Raw genomic sequence first — 6,907 nt, forward strand, 5'->3', positions numbered from 1 at the left:
TGCAAGCTGCGTGCGGTGACCGATCCGTATGGAATAATTTTTCCCCGAGCAGAGGTTTCACTTCGAGCGTGAAGGTTGTGGCTCGATGCTGTGAGGAGAAAGCAGCGGAACATGGCCTTCTCCTCACACCGAAGCGGCGGAGCAGTAATGCAGCTTCGGTGTGAGAAGAAAGCAGCAGAACAGGTCCTTCTGCGTTGCGATCCTGCCAGCTAAGTCGCGGCAGGAAGACATAATCCCATAGTAACATAAGGCGGGCCTTCCAAATATTGTGAATCACTACTTCCATGGCGGTAACGAGGAGGTGAAGGAAGTCTTCTCCTCTTTATTGTTGTTCATGGCTGCATAATTCCGATTTATAAAGGGCTCAATGGCATCTTCTTAACCAGTTTGTTCAAAATGGCATTTTTTTTATTTATCATTTGGATAGATTTTCTAAAGTTAGCACATTCTAATATATTTGTTGTACCTAATTATTTTGGGCATTTACATACATAGCATTAAAATATTGTTATTTACAAATCTATTCTAAAATACCAGGATGAGTTGTCTATTTATTTGTCTCATTGCTGCTACAATATCGGAGATGATTATTATTAACAATATTTTGCTATTATAATTTTGTACTGTTTTTAAGTGAATTGCTACCTTAAAAGTATTAAATTTATGGTTATCATAGTTTTGTTACGCACAACATTACAAAACAGAGGCAGAATCGTCATTTTTACAGAAACAACTGTCCCACAGTTATTTTCACACAACTGCCCCAAACATGCAACCAGCTTTCCCACTGCAGCTTCCTAGGGCAGTGCAACTGCAGCTGTGTCAAATAGAGCATAAATTATTATGGGCACTCGTCATGACTTGCAGAATCAGAGCTCAGGGTATGATAAACTGGTTTGATTAAACCGCCACAAACATATTTAATACATTTTATTTCATAATTCATTCATATTTATTAACTCGGAGACGTGGAAAATCATATCACCAAAACATAAATATCTATTCAGAACTGATAAATCAAACATACATAAAATACATATCCAAAAGTCTGTACAATGACCCAAAACTATGAAATAAAAAAGGGGTACAAGTCACACCTGACTTACTAGCCATGATGCTTCTTGCCTCTTCTTAAAAGTCAATAACGTGGAGTGAGCAACAACGGTCCTTGCGAAAAATTAAGGCTAAAATAAAATTTTATGCTCATACGTAATTCATATAAATGTCTACAACACATGTCACAACATATTATATTCATATAAAATATGTAAAAGAAAAGACATATAAGAAGCATGATTGTTGTATAAAACATGTATTTTATCTATTCATGTATAATCATAAACCTATTCATAAGATTCATCAACATAATTATAGAAATATTACTTGCAGTTGTATAAGCCTCAACCATTTTCATATCATGTCAAACACTGGGTTGTCACCCAACCCGAAGATCAAATTAACTATTGATAAAGATTGCCCCCCCCCCAATATAGCAGTAGTTAATAGCCCCCATGGTACAAACGATTATGTACATTGTATTGTTGTCTGATCCTAACGGTTCATAAAGTTTCTTCTCCATCTGAATACTAGGAGTCAGCAATCACACTGTTCCCTATGATCCGTACTTGCAAGTAGTCATATAATAGTCTACCTATAATATTATAGTGAAATTTATTAAATCATAATTACTATAACAAGCATTCATTATAAACATTTCATATATCATATACATGAATCATAGTAACTAAATGCCTGCAAGTAATGAATTCATTACATGTTTACCAGATTCATGGCAAAGTAAAATTATAAGTATCGTAAGTGAAAAGAAATTTGCATTCATACAATGTATGCAGGTATTCATCAACAATATACAAGAAAGTTTACATGCAATAATGTTAAATACATAATCGCATGGACCTACAGAGAGACTTAAATCAGCATGTGATTATTTCACCTTGTATCAACAGAACAGCCTTAAGACGAGTTTCCTCGACCTCGCCGCCTAGTGTAAACAGCTTGGAATTTATAAACCCTTAGAATATTCATGAATTTCTTGGCTTATATCGCGATTTATCCTAAACATAATTTACTTGCGAAACTTATCTCAAATGGACTTCCCCTCATAAATCTTTCCTGATAACTTCCTATTTCACTCTTCTTTCCTTCGCCTTCCTCCTTTCTCCTTTTATTCTTTTCTTAGGCTGCTACAAACTCTAAATTAATATGTTGTATATTATAGTGATTAGGAATGCAGAAATAACAAGTTTAGATTTACTAAAATTAACGAACTATACAAACATATATACATATACCTTATACTCAAGCCCAAAAATCCTTCACAGGTTTAAACTCCCAACTTTGCACTTCCACCTTCCTATGATCCGCTTACGGACATAGAGAAAAACAAGAGAAATAGTATGAAAAAAATGGAAATTTACCTTAAAAAAAACAAGAAGCACAAACTTTCAAATATACATATACATATATATATGTATATGTATATGTATATTTGAAAGTTTATCTTAATTACCTCCCAACCACCTCAATTTCCCTTAAGCTTGCTGATTTTTTCCTAAAATAAATAAGAGCAGCAGCTCTCAGTTTTCTCCCGATCAGAGCCCTGCTCTACTCAACTGTGTCAGGCTCTCGAAGTGGGAAGTTGAAGGAAGTAAGGAACCGGGAAGATTGATAGGGAAGAAACCAGATTGAAGTTTAGTTTAATAGATATGTATATACATAGATAAGTTAAACTTAATTGAAATTAGTTCTTGTCGTTAGATTCAATCAGGCTATTGCATGGCTTGATAAGTAGAATTCTCTGTTCGCTACACTAACCTGATCAATAAATCAGTGATTATTTAAATTAATTAATGATTAAGATTTATTTGATTAGTTACTTTTTCTAAAACTAATTATAATAATAATTTATATATTGTATTATATATCAATTAGATTGAATACAAAATGTAAAATTTTATAAAAATAATTTGGGCAACTTTCAGGAGTTGTGAAAAATTGGATATATTTTCAAAATTGTCAAAATTTTACTTGTTTCTCAAAATTGGGTGTTAAAATTCTCCCCTTCTTTTAATAATTTCGTCCTAAAATTTTTTTAGTTAATTTTAACATAAAGTAATATTTCCGTTGCATTTCTTGTTCTTTTTCCCATGTAACTTCTTTTTTTGACATGTATTTACATTTTATCTTATTCTTAAATTTCTTAAGATCGATTTCTAAAATTCATTTAGGCTCTTAAATCTATATTACATTCTTTTCTACTTCTATATCTTCATATGAAATCCGTTAGCTTGCATTTGAAACTCATTTCTTTAACATTGAAATGTGAAACACATCATGAATGTCTGACATATCAGCAGGTAAAGCTTGTTTGTAAGCAACTGAACTAATTCTTTCTATAGTTTCAAAAGGATCGTTGTACATGGGACTCAACTTGCTTTCCTGGCCAAATATAATTGTACCTTTCATTGAGCCTGACTTCTAAAAATACAAAATCACCAATTTTAAATTATATTGTTTTGTCCATTGAGTCATAAGACTTTTGTTGTTTATCCTAAGCAACTTTCAATCTATCTCATATTAACTTGATTTTTTTCTGTGTCTTCATTAACAAACTCAAAACCTTACATTTGACGTTCTCATACTTCAATCTAACTCAATAGAGTTCTGTATTTCCCGTCATATATTGCTTCATAAGGAGTCATTTAAATATTGGACTGGTAATTATTGTTGTATGCACCTCCAGCATCAGGATGTGATCTTCCCAACTGTCTCTAAAGTCAAGGACACAGCCTCAACAGATCTTCTAATACCTAAATTATCCTTTTTTATTGTTTGTCGATCTGTGTATAAAATATTGTGCTATGATGCAAATGTGTACCCAAGCCGTATTGAATGTCTTTCTATAATCTGGACGTGAATCTTCAATCTCTATCAGAAATGATAAATTCTGGAATAACAGGTAGCCAAGCCGTATTTTAGGATAACAGGTAGCCATTCATCCAATCAGAGAATGTTATTTCCTTAAGTACAGCTTGAAGAAAGCATGTCATCTATTGAATGATATGGAACATAATTCAATTTTGCCAAAAATATTGAATGGAATGCCCGGTTATATTATTGATGCCTCGGATAGTGAAATTAATGTCTATATGCTTACAAATGATTTCATGCTTACATTTGAGTCCAAGCAATATACATGTTTTACCAGTATATTAGTTGTAGTGAACCGAACCAATTGCTACACTCTTACACGAAGCTACCTCATCTTGTGAATCGTGAATCGAACCACCTGTGATTGTGATCGCCTCCTTCTTCTCCTTCTTCCCTCACCCAATAGTCGTCGAGCCTCCCTTAGTAGCAACTGATTTACTTCCGTGCCTTCTTTTAGTCAAGGCAAACGAGACTAGCAAAAAGAAAACTACACTCCCCATTATTTCCTAACATAATTCTACTGATATACATGAATATGTTTCTAACCTAACTTAATCCAAGGAGTGATCCCCAATCTTCACTTGGGTCTTAGGTATTGGTTATAGTAACTTTAAGATATGACTGCTTGCATGCAAAATTTTTTGCATTTATTGATACAATCGAATGGGAAATGTTAGAATTAGTTCCTGATTTAAAATCGTTATATTAGATAAATTTTGGAATAATTTATATCATAAAAGGTTTAAACAAAATGTCAATTCATTCATCTAATGATTAATATAGTCAAATTTGACTTATGTTACATTGTGTAGCCTTTTACTTTGTTGTGGGTTCTAATTAGAATGTTGATTGTAGAGCCTTAGAACAAAACTTAACTCGTATATTTGGTTGAATCTCACATAGATTGAGAACTTCTTATCAACCGACTTGAGGTATGTAAGTATTATTTGTTAAGAGATAAATATACCCTTCTTTGTTATAGATATTATCCTTATTATTTATATTACATTCTTAGATATCTTACATTGTCCGTGTTATTATTAAAATTTTGTTACTCGTTATAACTAAACTAGTAAACTTTATTTTTATGTTCATAATGAACCACAAGAATAGTTTGCACTAATTCATGTGTATTCAGCTGCTTCATGCAATTATAATATTTATATTTTATGTATGTTGCACATGTATAATATAATAGATTTTGCGTTTACAAATCGTGCCTGATACATAAATAACAATGGTAATATTACTAATAATATTTTTTATAATAATGTATTTGCGATATGTCAAATATACATTGTTGTGTTAATCTAGTTGTCTCTAGAAATTGTTTATGTATTTTTGCACATTTTTCATGTGGATTAGGAAGTTTTGAAAACCGTTTTGTGGTTAGGTGGTTAGGAAAACCGTTAAGTGGTTAGTTAATTTTATTTTCAGAAAAATGTGATGTATTTGCTTATAAATTAAACCAGAAAATGTAGAGGGTGTGAACTACTAAAAAAATTCCTTCATTTTTGTTGGCGTTTAAAGTTTAGTTTTGAAAACCAACATTTGGTATCAGAGCGAAGGTGTCAAAGAAATGGCCGGAAATGATGGAGATCCATCTAAGTCACTTGTTGTCATCAAACCGACGGCAAGAGGAGCCTCAATCCCGATCCAATTTCCAACGTTAAGTGAAACGAACTACAGCATATGGGCTGTCAAGATGAAGATAATCTTGCGTTCACTAGGAGTATGATCAGTGATTGAAGGTGAAGAAAAAGACGATGACAATGATTAAGGCGTCATGGTAGCCATTTCTCAAGCCGTGTCGGATGACGTGATGATGGTAATCGCGGAGAAAAAGACGGCAAAGGAGGCTTGGGACGCACTCAGGGAGATGCAAGTCGGCGAAGATCGCGTTAAGAAGACACGCATACAGGTTCTGAAACGACAACTAAACAAGTTACACATGGAGGATTCAGAGACAATAAACGAATTTTCCATGAAGCTTACCACGCTGGTGGGTGAGATCCGCTCACTGGGCATCCGCTTCGACGACAGTGAAGTTGTTGAAAAATTGTTCAGTGCAGTTCCAAATAGATTTCTCCAAATTATTGTAACAATCGAACAATTTGGCGATAATGAGAAGATGTCGGTATCTGAGGCGATAGGTCGTCTCAGAACCTTCGAGGAAGGGCTTAAAGGACGACTGCACTCAAAGGGTAGTGAAGAACAGTTACTCCTTACCCAGGCCGAGTGGGAGGCAAGAATCTCAAAGGCAAAGAAAGATGAAGGTTCTAACAGCAACAAAAAAGGAGGACGTCACGGGAGAGGATGTGGTCGTGGGCGTGGATATGGTGGAGGTCGAGGTGAAGACCGAAAGCCACGTAACTTCGACAAATCCAAGGTTAAGTGTTTCAATTGTAATGAATATGGTCATTTTGCAAAAGAGTGTCCCAAACCAAACCGAAGAGAAAAAGCAAACCTTGTTGCAACGCAAACCGAAGATGAACCAGCACTGTTGATGACAGAAATTTGTGTTCTCAGCCACGTAATACAGAACGAGCAGGTGTTATTGCATGAAGACAAGGTGGTGTCAAAGTTTAAAAACACCCGAGAGAAGGCTTGGTATTTAGATACTGGTGCAAGTAATCACATGACCGGTTGTATCGAAAAATTTGTTGAAATTGACACGACAATTAAAGGGTCGGTCAAATTTGGTGATGGCTCGATTGTAGAAATCCAAGGAAGAGATTTGGTTTTGTTCGAAGGCTTCGCAGGTGAACATCGAATACTTACTAATGTCTACTACATCCCGATGTTGAAGAGCAACATAATAAGTCTTGACCAGTTAGATGAGAACGGATGCAAAGTTGAGGTTGAAGGAGGTGTTATGACTATTTTAGACAGATCACAAAGGCTATTAGCAAAAGTGAACAGGTCAAGCAACCGATTATATATGTTTAACATAGCA

At 34.4% G+C, this 6,907-nt stretch overlaps 1 protein-coding gene across 1 annotated transcript in view; it reads right to left on the reverse strand.

Moving 5' to 3' along the window:
* The window catches only part of LOC110023850, a 30,767-nt gene that overhangs the window by 16,759 nt on the left and 7,101 nt on the right, over window positions 1-6,907 (reverse strand). The window lies entirely within an intron of this gene.

The sequence above is a fragment of the Phalaenopsis equestris genome, unplaced genomic scaffold (genome assembly GCF_001263595.1).
Source record: "Phalaenopsis equestris unplaced genomic scaffold, ASM126359v1 Scaffold000233, whole genome shotgun sequence".
Taxonomy (NCBI): domain Eukaryota; kingdom Viridiplantae; phylum Streptophyta; class Magnoliopsida; order Asparagales; family Orchidaceae; genus Phalaenopsis; species Phalaenopsis equestris.